We start from the raw sequence: 15,449 nt of genomic DNA, 5'->3' as shown, positions 1-15,449 counted from the left end.
AATAACCTTTAAAAATAATTGTTATTATTCTTTTACACTACACCAAAACTCAACAAGTGGCAGTTCTTTAAAGGTTAATTGCAATGTGGAATCGGAAACTAGATCAATGAAATGTTCATACTCTGTGCACATTAAAATCCATCGATCTGTTCTGCACTTTGAATGGATCTTTTACTCATGTATGATTTTGTAACATCACGTACTGGTCATTTGGAAAATACTGCTTTACTGAGTTATGCAGACTTTCCAAATGTTGACACAGTTCATTTTACAGTGTCAACAAATCACATTCATTAATACCACACCAGTCTTATGAGAAAAGTCTTTTAAGTATTGGGAAGCTGTCAAGCTCAAGCAGATACAAATTTTCCAAAATTCTAATTTTTGCTTGAAAGCTCAAATTTTATTATCGGCAACAAATACTGTCAGTTGTTTTCCTTGAAGTGACAGGCTTACTTTGTTCATCTTTGACAAAATGTCTGCCAAATACCCAAGTCTGAATAACCCTAGTTTGTCAGTCATTCTTTCAAGTAAAAATGGCATTTATGAAAAAGAACTGCTAGTTCAGCTCTCAACTCAAATATCAGCATATTGTACTTCAGTATGCAGCAAAAGTACTGTCTGAATACTTCCCATTTTGTCACCCAGGATGTTAAAGTATACGCAAGTGTTGAGATTTAATAAAACTAGGACATTCTTAAGTGACACTGCCTCCTTCCCACCTCTCCTTGCAAGAACGTGGTAGTAAAGCACATGATGAGGTCTGGTCCAAACCGATGCCACTGCCTCGGGCTAAGGATCAAGTAGTTTTACCCAGCATTGCTTTTCCACCCTCAGTTCATGTAAACACAGTGAAAAAAGCAGATAATGCCTTAGTATTTTTTATAAAAATAATTTTGACTTATGGAACCCCAAAGGTCCTTGGGGTCTCCAGTATCCCCCAGGGACTTTGAAAACCGCTCTATAGAGAAACATATAAAGAGAAGAAAAAGGCCTCTTCTGTCATGTCCAGTGCTTGCTACCCTTTGCCACCCTCATATGTGATCTTCTGAGTGGTTATCTGTAGGCGTGGTAGAATAGGGAAGCTAAGGAAGAAGTAACCATAACACATGTATGTAGGAGATTCTAATTTTATTAGAGAGAAGTTATAAATGAGTTTGATAAACTAAACAGCCTAGAGGTTCATGGCTACTGTATGGTATGGGTATTTTGCTGCTGACTTTTCTAGAAGGTATAGCAGGTAGTGATCATCTTTGACTCCTCTGGAATGATGGATAGTGGAGGTGGGTGGCTGCTTTTCAAGTGGAAGGTAGGAAGGATCAACTAGTAGGTGGAGCAGACCAGAACAAGCCCTGCCATTAATGATACAGGCAAAGCTAGCAGTTAACAAAACAGTGGCACAGTTCCATTTTAATGAGAAAAGACAGCACATCTGAGATGACATGAAAGTATTAAGAATGTGGCTTATTCAGTTATGTGTGGTTTTGGGGTATGAGCTTGTTTTTGCCTTGTAGTCATGTTGCTATGTCTGTTAGAAATGTAATCTCTTCTCAGGAAGTGGTGAGTTAAAGGCAGGTGAAAGACATCAGTGCTTTCTGGATGTCCAGGAGTCCATTAGTACAAGTACCGATGCCAGTCTGTGCCAGCAGTAAGCACCTTTTCTTATTAACAAGCGTGGTTCAGGGATATTGACCAATACCACAGCCTCCTCCAGTTAACTGATTCAAATCCTCCTCAGCCTTATGGAGAAAGCCTCTTCCAGGGATTGGAGCAAAAGCAGAAGTGGATGTAAACAAAATTAAAAAGTCAGATTTTCAGGCTGTAGCTGTAATAAGCTTTCAGCTGAAATGAAATGTAATTAGCAAGTAAGATAATGCAGTTTGCTCCATTTAGCTCTTCAGTGGGTTTATAAACAAATTCTGCCGGTTAACTTATAAAGCAGATGCAACACACTCTGGCTAAGCACATTAAAGAAAACAGTCCAATGCAGGTGCAAGGAATACAACAGGATGATACATTTATCAATTTACCAGTTGGGAATATTGGCAACAATGAATATGCACCATTTCTTAAAGCTCATCAGTAAAGAAGGTGGAGAAATATTTCCTCCGAGGGGCAAAGAAAGAAATGCCAAGGAGCAATATTCAAAGTAATCATATATGTTTCACTGTGTTCCCATGAAGACAATTTCAATTGTCATTTGGATGCATGGAGAACACTAAATGCTGAATAACCTTACCAAAATATTAGCGGTGATAATTTGTGAGATGGGGTCAGAGATTTGTTTCAAAACTTTTCTGTATTTTTATATTTTACCCATCCTACACTTTTACAATTTAAAAATTAAATTTATTTTGAAAATGAATAAAAACAAAACCTTGGGCTTATCTCAGGAAAGATTTTTTTAAATACTAATGAATTTGTCTTTAAAAATTTTTTTTCTTAACCCCATTTGGGTTTGGAAAAATCAAATTCTTTCACATTTAGATGGCTACATAGAAACCATTGAAAACAAACTGGTTTTGCCTTACTATTCTGTTTCTGTTTAAATATATGACCAGTCTACTAAGTTAGAATGAAAAGAAATAATTCCAGCTTTTCTAAATTACAGATTTGCATCTAAATTCACATAAAAGATATTAGGGAGTCAGGGCATAGAAGGGCAGAGCACAATCACCGTTATTTTGAAGAAAAAAAATCACATAGGATAGAAGATGTGGCTGGCCTAGAACAACTCTTTCACCTTCATTTAGCCAAATCCTCTCAAGGTTTGTAACTCCTGCAACATAACCATCCCTTTAACTGCTCCAGCTCTCATTCTCACATCCTCGTCTGGGATCGTAGGGTTCTTTTTGTCTGCACCACTCCTGTGGCCTTTGACCTGGCCCCTCCATACTCTTTATGGGCATGTTCCATCTCCCCGAGAGGGCACAGGGTTTGTCAGGAGCAGAGGCTATGACTTACTCCTTTTGGCATTCTTGAGGACAGCAGCATGCTTTATGGTAGGGAACTCACATATAGATTGATAAGACAAGGGAAGGGAGCATGTGTGTGTCTGCAGGACTCGTTCAGAAACATGGAAGCGATTTTTGCCAGAACACTCTTATTTACCAAAATTTCACAACAGGTTAGACAATATAAATGCAGGTCATGTCTCTTTTCTTAATGAATATAGCCTCAATAATGGCTGGCAAACAGCAAGTGCTACATGACCGTTACACTGTACTCCTATAAATTCCTTCAATTAGAATGGCGGGTGGGAAACACACCCAAAACAGCAAATATGTCACTCTGGTTTGTCAGCCTAAAAATCTTTCATCAGAAATAACTATTACTGTTTTGTTTTGTTTTGTTTTTTAAACTTTATTAGAACTGGCTCTGTCTTATGAAACATTTCATTAAAATATACTGCATTAGACCTGGGATATCTTATATTCTGACCGTCTGTGTCTCCCTCAAAGGTGAAGTAGACCTATCCATGTATCTCTCTCTTTGTTTTGCCGTAAATGTGAGGATTTACTTCTTGGCTCTCAATTCTATTCCATTGGTCTATATATCTTTCCTAATTCCAGTATCACACTGTTTTGATTATTGTAGCTTTGTAGTAAGTTTTGCAATCAGGAAATGTGAGTCCTTCAACTTCGTTGATCTTTCTCAAAGTTGTTTTGGCTATTCTAGGTACCTTGGAATTTCATATAGATTTGGGGGTTGGCTTTTCCATTTCTGCCCCCCCCCCACCAAAAAATTAACCAACACAATCAGAATTTTGATAGGGATTGCATTGAATCTGTAGATCACTTTGGGTACTGTCATCGTAACAATATTAAGCCTTCCAATCCATGAGAGTGAATGTCTTTCCATTTATTTAGTTATCCTTTGATCTCTTTTAGCAATATTTTTTAGTCTTTCAGTGTACAAGACTTGCACCTCCTTTGTTAAATTTCTTCCTAAGTATTTTATTCTTTTTGATGCTATTGTAAGAGGTATTTTCTTAATCTCCTTTTTGGATTGTTCATTATTAGTATATAGAAACATAACTGATTTTTGCATGTTGAGTTTGTATCCTGCAAAGTCTAAAAGATTTTTTTTTTTTTTTTTAGATTTTTGTAGGGTTGTCTAGATATTAGATCATATCATCTGTGACTAGAGGTAGTTTCACTTCTTCCTTTCCAATTTGGATGCCTTTTCTTTCTTTCTTTCTTTTTTTTTTTTTTTTTTTTTTTTTTTTTTTTTTTTTTGCCGTATCTATCTCTTTTGTAACCTGAAGTGCAGATCTATAAACTTATCTAAACCTTTGAGTCTATTTCAACAAAACAAAAAAAAATTAATGTTTTTTATGAGATCCTTATTCATTAATTTATCTATTCAACAAGTATGCATTGAGCACCTATGATGTGCCTGCCCTTGTTTTAGGCATTCAGGATATAGAAGTGAACAAAACAAACAAAAATTCTTACTCTCAGAGCATTTATATTCTAGTGCAGGAGGCAAGCAACAAGCAAACATAGTAGATGCTACTGGAAAAATAGAACAGGGTAAGAGAGGACTGGGAATATGGGGCTGGTGTGTGTGTGGGGGAGCTGCAGTTTTAAAGAGGGTGGTCAAGACAGCAACATGATGATATTTGAGCCAAGGCTTGAAGGAGGAGGGTGTTAGCCATGGACCTATCTTCTCCAATCTTCTACTAGTATTTGGAATTTTACATTGGGTTCAGGCACTGAGTCTGCGCAGTTGGTCCCACTTAGCACACATATCTCAAATTCTCAACTTGGTTTTTATTCCTTTATTTAACAGACATTTGTAATTACATACTATATCCACATTCTCCCAGGCTTTAAGGATACATTCCATAGTCCCTGAATCAAGGAGCTCAAACTTAATGGAAGAGGCAGACATATGGATAAATAACTTACGACACTCCAAGGGAAGACTGAGCAGAAGCCATGGGAACCCAAGAAAGGAAAACGAACCACCTAGAAGAATTAAGGATGTCTTAACAAAGGAGATGATGACACTTAAATTAGATCTCCAAAAACACTTAATAGGAATAAGAATCCAAAGTGATAAAAATATAGAGAACTAAATAGTACCTTGATTCTTATAGAACCAGAAGGTGTATAGAATTGCCATTCATAATATTTTTGAGAAATGCATTTGGAGTTGCTGAAATGTCTAGATACTTGCCATATTAACTATCAGTAATAATAGGGTAAATGTTAAAATTTCTTTAACACTGAGCATCTACATGTTCTGATCCTTGTCATGTATTCTGATTTCAACTCTAAAAGGAAGTTTTCTTTCAAAATTTGATAGACATAGGAACAATTATTGTGCATTTGCAATGCAACGCCATTAGACTGGATCTCATGCAGAAAATCTTCTCTCCCATTTTTCCTATCAGAGAACACATTTTCATATGTCTATTCCACACTTACAATTTTGAAAGTGCTTTCATATTGTATCATTTGGTCATCTTTGTGTCCCTTATGACTAGTTCATCTACAATAATATTTCCAACATTTTTAGTTCTAATATTTTAAAATTCCTAGAAGATAGACTTTTCCCTATCTCCATAGCTAAATTGCATGGTACAGATAGATTGCAGCAATAGTTTTGCTTATTTGCCTATCATAGTACTTAGAACCTACTGTGTGCTAAACAAATACTCCTTTTCCCTTCCTCCTATGTTCATCACATCTTTTTTTTTTATCTTCATTTTATTGAGATATATTCACATACCACGCAGTCATACAAAACAAATCGTACATTTGATTGTTCACAGTACCATCACATAGTTGTACATTCATCACCTAAATCAATCCCTGACACCTTCATTAGCACACACACAAAAATAACAAGAATAATAATTAAAGTGAAAAAGAGCAATTGAAGTAAAAAAGAACACTGGGTACCTTTGTCTGTTTGTTTGTTTGTCTCCTTCCCCTATTTTTCTACTCATCCATCCATAAACTAGACAAAGTGGAGTGTGGTCCTTATGGCTTTCCCAATCCCATTGTCACCCCTCATAAGCTACATTTTTATACAATCGTCTTCGAGATTCATGGGTTCTGGGTCATAGTTTGATAGTTTCAGGTATCCACCACCAACTACCCCGATTCTTTAGAACCTAAAAAGCGTTGTCTAAATTGTGCGTAAGAGTGCCCACCAGAATGACCTCTTGGCTCCTTTTGGAATCTCTCTGCCACTGAAGCTTATTTCATTTCCTTTCACATCCCCTTTTTGGTCAAGAAGATGTTCTCCATCCCACGATGCCAGGTCTGCATTCCTCCCCGGGAGTCATATTCCACGTTGCCAGGGAGATTCACTCCCCTGGGTGTCTGATCCCATGTAGAGGGGAGGGCATCATCACATCTTTTTAAGACTCAACTCAACTTAGTGGAACTAGGAATCCTTTATTGTCCACTCCACCCCACATAGATTGTTGTCTTAACTTTACAAAGCTTTGGCTTTTCTCATCTGCTCTTACCCACTCCCTTAGTTCTTAGTTTTTTGAAGTTATGTTCGGTGTCTTACATGCAATTTTCCGGGTCCATCAAGAGTTTTGGTGCAATTCAAAATTATTTGCATTTATGCAAGTAGCAGGGAGGGTAGTTTAGGAATGCTACACTGAATTGTTTTCTGGCCCTTGGCCACTAGAGGAAAGGGGCTCATGGGGAATGAGGGATCACTGTGATTTTTTTGTCCTTCATTAGGACTCAGATACTGAAGGGGTATGTCTCTGACTCTCAAGCAACCTTCTGGGGCTTGTTCTCCTTTTTGTTCCCACCAGCCCTAGAGGCATGCTCCTATTTTCCTAAGTATTCTTCTCTGACAGATTTCCCAGAACCAAGCCTTGGAATCATAGCACACACCATCCGGCACTACAGTTCTTGGTTTCAGCTCCCAAGCTCCCTAGATGAGAACTCCACGGTGCCCACACTGGGCGTGGATATAGGCAAGCTCTTTCATGACGGCGCCTTCCCTAACCCTGGCCAGGAACATCAGCACTTTCATCATATTTACTATGTTCTTGCTCATTCCTTCCCTGCCACCTCCCTGCCACCACCATCTGGCCCCACTCTCTGCTCTGCTCTCCCCTCCTCTCCAGGCTGTTTCAGTCCAGACAAGCCCTGGTCTTGCAGCCCTTCCTTGCAATCTTGTCCTTGCTGTGAGCACTAGAGACCAACCTCCTTATGATCTCAGCCTTTCCTCCTTGCATGAAAGTGATGGCCCTAGGACAAATGCTAATCAAATCAAAATGTGACATCCTCTGATATCCACGAATATCAGTTGAGATTTTTATGTTGGTGAACCATCTTCTGCAAAGTGTTTCAGGGGAGGGAGCAGAGCAGCTATTTTTATGCTAGGAGCTAGGGATTCCCAGAGCTCCTCCACAGCACTTCAGAATGCATTAGCACCCCAGTGAAAGCTCTTCTTCTATATATCACCAAGGGAATTTATAAACCAGAAGTGTGTATTTGTTTTTAGAAAAGGATCACAGTTACTATACATGAAAAGCATTTTATTTGTATCTTCCTCAAGATAGTTAAAGCTAATGTAAAACACCTGGAAAACTATTTCTGTAAAGTGATGGTCCTTTTTAGAAATGCTACTTTTCCATGCTCAAAATAATTCTAAGTGAAAACCCTTCTCCAAGAACTACATTTCTTTTTTTTGCTGAGAACTGCAGTAGTGTGAGCACTTATATCTTAATTCCTAGCACAAAGAACTTTGTCCTGCTAATGATTATTGAAATACCCAATTATTTTGCATGAATATTTTTAGGGGTAATGGAGAGATAATTGATTTTTTTTTAATTTGAGATGAAAATTAAAAGAGACTTGTCATTATTGTGCTTCGTAACTGTGATCTACCATATCAATGTACGATGCTATTTTTAGTAGAAGTAGCTGAAAAAATTAGATACTTTGGTTATGTTGTGAAGTTCAAGGTAGCCCTCATGGTACGGAAGTAGGTGAATTCCAAATTAGCATTTTGCTTACTTTACAAATTAACATTGTTATTTTTAAAATATCTTATTTTATGTAGTCTTTTATTCTTTCTGTCTTCTATTTCCTAAAAAAGCATTTGGTATGTGTGGTGGTGGGAGGTCCAGGGGAAATGGCTGCAGACTGCTATATCCTGATGACTTTTCTCATTACGCAACATTAGTCAAACCCTGGGACATGGAGTATAAAAAAGTGATTGTATCATAGGGGATGAGGTCGGTTACCTAGTGACTATCTATGCCAGTGTGAAGCTGTTAGGAACCCCAGAAGAGCCATGATCCTTTAATCCAATCTCATGGGTGGGAACTTTGATTAAATTATTTCCATGGAGGTGTGGCCTGCCCACTCCGGGTGGGTCTTGATTAGTTCACTGGAGTTCTTTAAGAGTGCTCACGGAGAGAAGGAGCTCAGAGAAGCTGAGAGAGACATTTTGGAGAGAAGCTAAGCTATGTAATCCAGAGTTTGCCCCTGGGAGAAGCTAAGAGCTGACACAGACCCAGATACTTGGAGATGTTGGGAGATGCAGACAGAAGGATGTTTGGAGATTCTAAGCTAAGAGATGAAGTTCAGAGTTTGCCCCGGAGAAGCTAAGAGAGGGACCCCAGATACTTAGAAATGCCCTAGGAGAACCAAGCAGAGAACTGAGAGAAGCTAAGAGAGACAGAAGCCCAGAGACATTTTGGAGAAAGCTGTTTTGAAACCAGAACCTGGGAGCAGCAGACTCCAGCCACATGCCTTCCCAGCTGACAGAGCTGTTCTGAATGCCATCAGACTTTCTTCAGCGAAGGTATCCTCTTGTTGATGCCTTAGTTTGAACACTTTTATGGCCTTAGAACGTAAATTTGTACCCTAATAAATCCCCTTTTTAAAAGCCAATCCATTTCTGATATTTTGCATAATGGTGGTTTTAGCAAACCAGAACATCATGCAACACACTTGATTCTTTCTTCTGGACCAGCATGGGCTGCATGATAGATCATCTTGGCAATAAATGTTCCTTTGTGTTAACTGTTTTCCAAGATAGATAAATGTTTTGTATTGGGTAAATTGCATTCAATTTCTTAGTATGGCAATATATTTTAGAATATAGTTCTGAAGTTTGTCAACATAGTATGTTTCAAAGTTTGGTGCAGAAAATCATGATGGCAGGATGCTTGCTGGTGAGGATGGGATGAGAAGTAATATTTCTCTACTCTTCTACACACTTGTTGCACTCCACAAACATTTTTGTGCTTTTGAATCACCTGGGGATCTTGTTAAAGTGCAGATTTTGATTCAGTAGGTCTAGGATGGTTCTGAGACTCTGCGTTTTTAACAAGCTCCCTGATGATTCCAATGCTGCTGATCCACAGACCACACTTTGAGTAGAAAGGCCTACAGGTCAGAATTGTTTCATCCCCAAATTAGGAAGCCTCTTGCACTAAGTTGGGAGACATTTTGTGAATCAAAGAGATTCACAAAATCTAATATAGTTTCTAGCTAAGTCTGGCTCATTTCAGTCAAGTCTTCTCAAATTTGACCAAAATTACTGGGCAAATGAGCACATATAACAATTGACAATTGATCTTTAATAACAACATGGGACCAATCTGACTCCACAGAACTCCTATACATACACAAAAAACTATTCCTGAGGGATAAGGAGAAGTTCTGATTCCACTGGATTTGAATTTGGGAATCTGAGTTTTACTAATCAGCCAAGTGTGAGAATAGCAGCCCACAAGGAGCTGATATCCAGAACCAAACTTCCTTCTGTTGTGAGAATTACTAGCAAAAGCAGAAGGAAAAAAGAAAACTCCTTGTGGATTTTCATTATTTCTGAATGTAACAAACAAAAATAACTCAGAACATGCCTTTTGGGGACCTGGGACTTAGGACAAATGAGGTTTGCTTTCTAAGAATGGCACTCAGGAGAGAAACCAACAGCTAACCAGGATATGACTGAGTGCTAACGGCCTGCATGTTTTGCTATTTCATGAAAAGCATAATTTACAGAGTTGTGATAATAATAACAATGATAACAATATGAATTAATAAAACTCCCAGGGAAACCACCATTCAAATACATGTTGGGTAATGTAATTAGCCTCGGCTGCACTTTCTCTGTCCATCCCAAACTTACAGGGATTGAATTGTTAGGTACATTTTTCACTCTGTGATTCGAGAAGTTTATTTTTACCTGGCAAATTATTTTAAATGTGAGATAAAGCAGGGCTGCAGTGGTGAAATCACATAGGAAGTCTGCGTTCCTGCTCCCCAGGCCCGGCCCCCACCTCCCGGACCCATTGCACAAAGAGCTGGTGTGAATTTCAGATCCTGGGTCTGCTCTAAATCATGGGAACTGGAGAAATTAGAAATGACACCGTTTACCCAGGGGCCTTTGCCTTGGAGTATTTTTTTTTTTTCTTTTGGAACTTTTACATCAGTCTCTGCACTCTCTGGCTTCATTAAGTCACGTGTGTCATTGTGTTAGGAAGGAAGGAAAGAACATGTTATTAGCTTGGGCTTTTTTTTCTCCCTTGGCTTTGCCCGCCCCCACCCTCCTTTCTCATTTCACTTCATTGCATGTGGTGTTCCCCCCACACACACCCACCCCAAAGATAACCATTGAATCCTTTGTCTCAAGGTTCTTTATGCGGAAACCTATGTTAAATTTCTTGGCATATGCTTACAGGAAATATATTTCTTTTCGTGCACATAGTTCTGGAAGCAAACTCCATGGCGCCGCTTGAGGGATGGTTCTTTAGGTTATCGTTTAACTTCTGTTGATAGATTCTTTTCCTTCTCTTACCCACGCCTTCCTTTCTCTTTAAAGCTTGAATTTTCAGAGCAAGAGAGGAAATAATGAGAAATAAATTTTTTAGGAGGAAGAGGCTTGTCACTGAAACTGATGTGTCCAGTCGATAACAAAAACTGTCCCAGCCTCCCACGGCACACAAGCCCCGAGGGCTGGGAAGAACAAAGCCATCCTCAGAGAGCAGAAGGGAGGGGTGGGGGGTCCTGTGCAGCCTCTCACCCCCGTGGCACCAGCCAGAGCCTACAAACCGTTTTATCATCCTCTGGCTCTAGGAGATCAAGGAAGGCGCTGTTTGGTGGGTTCCCTTCAAGGCTGAGTTAAGTATTCCGGTCTTTTGTTTGGCCTAGAGGCTTTTCCCTGGCTTTTCCTGAGGATGCTCAGCATGGTTTGTGTTAAGTCAGCCTTCTGGACCCTCACTATTTTCCTTCTGGTTTGGCTTGGGTGGAGGTCTTCATTCAGTGCCCCCTGATGTGTTTCCCGCCTCCCTCTCTCCTGTGTAAATTTGGGACTACTTTTACTAGTACTTGGGACTAAGAAGACAGCCGTTTCTCTTTGTATCGAGGACCAATTTCACCAAATTTGCTTTCACCAAAAGCAACTTTGGCTACTGTTTGCAGAAACTTTGCATACTCTATGTATTTTGAAAAGGATAAATAAATAAATAAATAAATGAAGCTTAGGGAGGTGCCTCTGATCCAGGGAGGTATTTTAATATTGAGGAGATTAATATGGATGTCTGAAAAATGTATTTCACTTGGATATATAATGGTTAATGATATTAATTCTTAAGTTACTAGTAATAAAATGTCCATTTAAAAATAATAGAAGTCTGGGGGTGGCTAATGGTGAATGAGGAGCGTTTAGGGTTTCTTTTGGAGTTGATGAATATGTTTTAAAATTGATTGTGGTGATGGCTGCACAGCTCTGTGAATAGACCAAAAAAACATTGAATTGTACACTTTAAATCAGTGAATTGTGTGGTATATGAATTATTTCTCCATGAAGCTGCTGTTAAAAAAATAATAAAAAGACACAGGTGCCTCGCCATAATTTGGAAGTGGCAGTTATCAACTGACAAACCAATAGATGAGGGAAATACCTTACCTCACCAAAGTGAGTTCTCTGATGCACAATACATTATTTACCAGTGGTTTGCAACCTTGACTACACATTGTAGAATCACCTGGAGTGCTCTTAAATTTTACTGGGTCCAAGCACCAACCAAGATCAAATGAAACAAAATTGGAGTAGGGGAATTCATCAGGATTTTTAACACAGCTATGTACTGAGTGTTGAAAACTATCAATTTGAGGTCTGAACCTTCATATGTTGTCTGGATGTCCTCCTCTTTTTAAGAATCCACATTTATATCATTCAAAAATCATAATGTAAAAAGCCCACTTCTAGCTTTCTCTCCATCCTTATCCCACCCTATATAGACGTAGTCATTTTATTAGTTTTTGTGTATCTTCCCAATGTACTTTTCAATAAACCAGTGGTTCTCAAACTATAGCACACATCAAACTCAGCTGGACAGTTTGTTAAAATACAGACCGCTTGGCTCCACCACCAGAGTTTCTGATCAGTAGATCTGGGCCGGGGCCCTCATTTTCCCTTCTGACAAGTTCCCGGGTGATGCTGATGCTGCTGGCCTGGAGACCATACTTTGAGAACCACTGTTTCTGAAAAACAGAGGAGTTGGTAAAAGGAGAAATCAATGATGTGAATAAGAAAAGGAGGGCTAAATTAAACAAGATCCTGACAGTGGCAGGGAGGGTCTAGGTCAGCACTGAGGATGAGGGTGGTTAAGGAAGATGTGTTTTCCATGTATAAGCTAGCAAAGCAAGAGAGAGTCAAGATACTGACTATGCTATCCAATATGGTGGCTGCCAGCCATATGTGGCTACTGACATTTGAAATGTGGCTTATGTAATTGAGAAAATGAATTTTTTAATGCAATTTTAGTGTGAACTTTGACATATATACATAACTGATAACTTTCAAAATACAATTCAACAAGTAGTTAGAGAACAAATTTCAAAGAATGTCATGGGTCATAGTTCCACAACTTTAGCTATTTCCATTATTATAAAATATAACGTACATACAGAAAGGTGTTAACTCTTGATGGACAGCTCGATACGCAGTTATATAGGTAATTTCAAAAATTGTTATGGGTCACAGTTCCACAGTTTCGGTTCTTTCCTTATTATGCAATATAGGGCATATACAGAAAGGTGAAGACTTTCAAAGCACAATTCAATGAGTAGCTTTAGAGCAAATTTCAAATAATGCTATAGGGTACAGTTCCACCATGTCATCTACCTCCTTCCAGCTATTCCAACATCCTGGCATCTAACATATATATATAAAGTTTCAGTATTCATAGACCTTTGTTAAATCTTATCTTGTTTGTTACTATCCCTGCCTCTCAATCTCTTTCTCCATCTGCAGGGTTTTCTAGGCAGTGAGCATCCTAACTTGTTCCTATTGAAAGGGGGTGCTGACAGTATGGGGAAGGGGGCTGCATCTGATTGTTGTTCTTAAAGAGGCTGTTGCCTCTGGGTGTTAGGACTTGTCTGGCATAGGAACACGCTGGTGGATTTAAGTTTCTGAAAGATAAAACTTAGTAAGTGAGTCTTTTGTAGACTCTCAGGTAGGGACGTAGGTATTTAGGGACTACTTTTGGTAAGGGCATGGCATATTGTGGCCACTTGGGATGTCTAGCTGGAGTCTGCGTAAGAGAAACCTCCAGGATAGCTCTCAACTCTATTTGGGATCTCTCAGCCACTGTAACCTCAGCTTGTTACCTTTCTTTTTTCCCCTCTGTTGGTCAAATAAGCATTGTCAATCCCTTGGTGCCAGGGCCAGGCTCATTAATGGGAGTCACATCTCAAGTTGCCAGAGAGAGTCATTCCCCTGGGAGTTATGGCCCTCATAGGTGAAGGGGTTTAATGAATTTATTTGCCGAGTTGGGCTTAGAGAGAGAAAGGCCACATCTGAGAAACAAAAGAGGTTCTCTGGAGGTGTCTCTTAGGCATAGTTACAGGAGGACTCAGCCTTCCATTTACAACCCTAAGTTTCACAAAAGCAAGCCTGAAGTCAAGGGCTTGATATACTAAGTAGTGGGTTCCTAATTTCACTTAATATATATTCTATCCCAAGATAAATGGTCAGTTTCTCACATTATCTTCACTTAGTTGTGCAATCATCATCACTCTCAACTTTAAGCAATTATCATAACGTAATGCATCCCAGAGCTCTTACTGGCTGTTAATTAATCATCCCTAGTATTAGTGTAGTGTTGGTAAAATTATTCCTATTAAATATAGTTTTTAATATGTAATGGGTAGTTTTTCCATATGCCACTCTGTTGTTAACCCTCTGCACCAGTGTCATACCTTTTAAGTATATCATGCTAACAGTTACTTAGGTTTGTGGTGTTACTCTGTGAGTTACTTGCCTTTAAACAACCATTTAAAATTTGTTCACCTTCAATGTATCACTGATACTTATAATCCCATTAATGAACCATAGTCACACATGACCATTCCCATACCATTAAGTTCACCCTCATTATCATATCTGTACATATTAGATTATCATTCCTCCCTCACTAAATTCTCTCTATCTCTAGGTCTCCTATATGCTACATTATAAGACACTTCTTTTACATTTTTCATGGAGTTCACATTAGTGGTAACATACAATATCTCTCCTTTTATATCTAACTTATTTCACTCAGCATTATGTCTTCAGGGTTCATCCATGTTGTCATATGTTTCACAACTTCATTCCTTCTTACTGCTGCATAGTATTCCATTGTATGTATATACCACACTTTGTTTATCCACTTTCTGTTGAAGAACATTTGGATTGTTTCCATCTCTTGGCAATTGTGAACAATGCCACTATGAACATTGGTGTGCAAGTATCTGTTCATGTCACTGCTTTCAGATCTTCTGTGTATATACTGAGAAGTGAAATTGCTGGATCCTAGGGTAACTTGATATCCAGTTTTCTGAGGAACTGCCAAACTGTCTTCCAGTGTGGTTATATACCATGATACAGTCCCACCAGCAATGAGTATGAGTTCCAATTTCTCCACACCCTCTCCAGCTTTTGTAGTTTCCTGTTGGTTTAATGGCATGCATTCTTATTGGTGTGAGATGATCTCTCATTTTGGTCTTGATTTGCATCTCCCTAATAGCTAGTGAAGATGAACATTTTTTCATGTGTTTTTTAGCCATTTGTATTTCCTCCTCAGAGAATGTCTTTTCATAGCTTTTGCCCATTTTATAATTGGGCTCTTTGTACTATGGTCATTGAATTATAGGATTTCTTTACATATGCAAGATATCAGTCTCTTATCAGATACATAGTTTCCAAATATTTTCTCCCATTGTGTTGGCTGCCTCTTCACCTTTTTGACAAATTCCTTTGAGGGACAGAAGCTTTTGATTTTGAGGTGTTCCCATTTATCTGTTTTTTTCTTTCATTGCTTGTGCTTTGGGTGTAAGGTCTAAGAAGCAACCTCCTAATACTAGGTCTTGAAGATGTTTCCCTATATTATCTTCCAGGAGTTTTATGATACTGTCTCCACTGAGGTCTTTGATCTACTTTGAGTTCATTTTTGTATAGGG

The sequence above is a fragment of the Choloepus didactylus genome, chromosome 5, assembly GCF_015220235.1.
Source record: "Choloepus didactylus isolate mChoDid1 chromosome 5, mChoDid1.pri, whole genome shotgun sequence".
Lineage (NCBI taxonomy): Eukaryota > Metazoa > Chordata > Mammalia > Pilosa > Megalonychidae > Choloepus > Choloepus didactylus.
Note: the sequence above shows the minus strand (reverse complement) of the source record.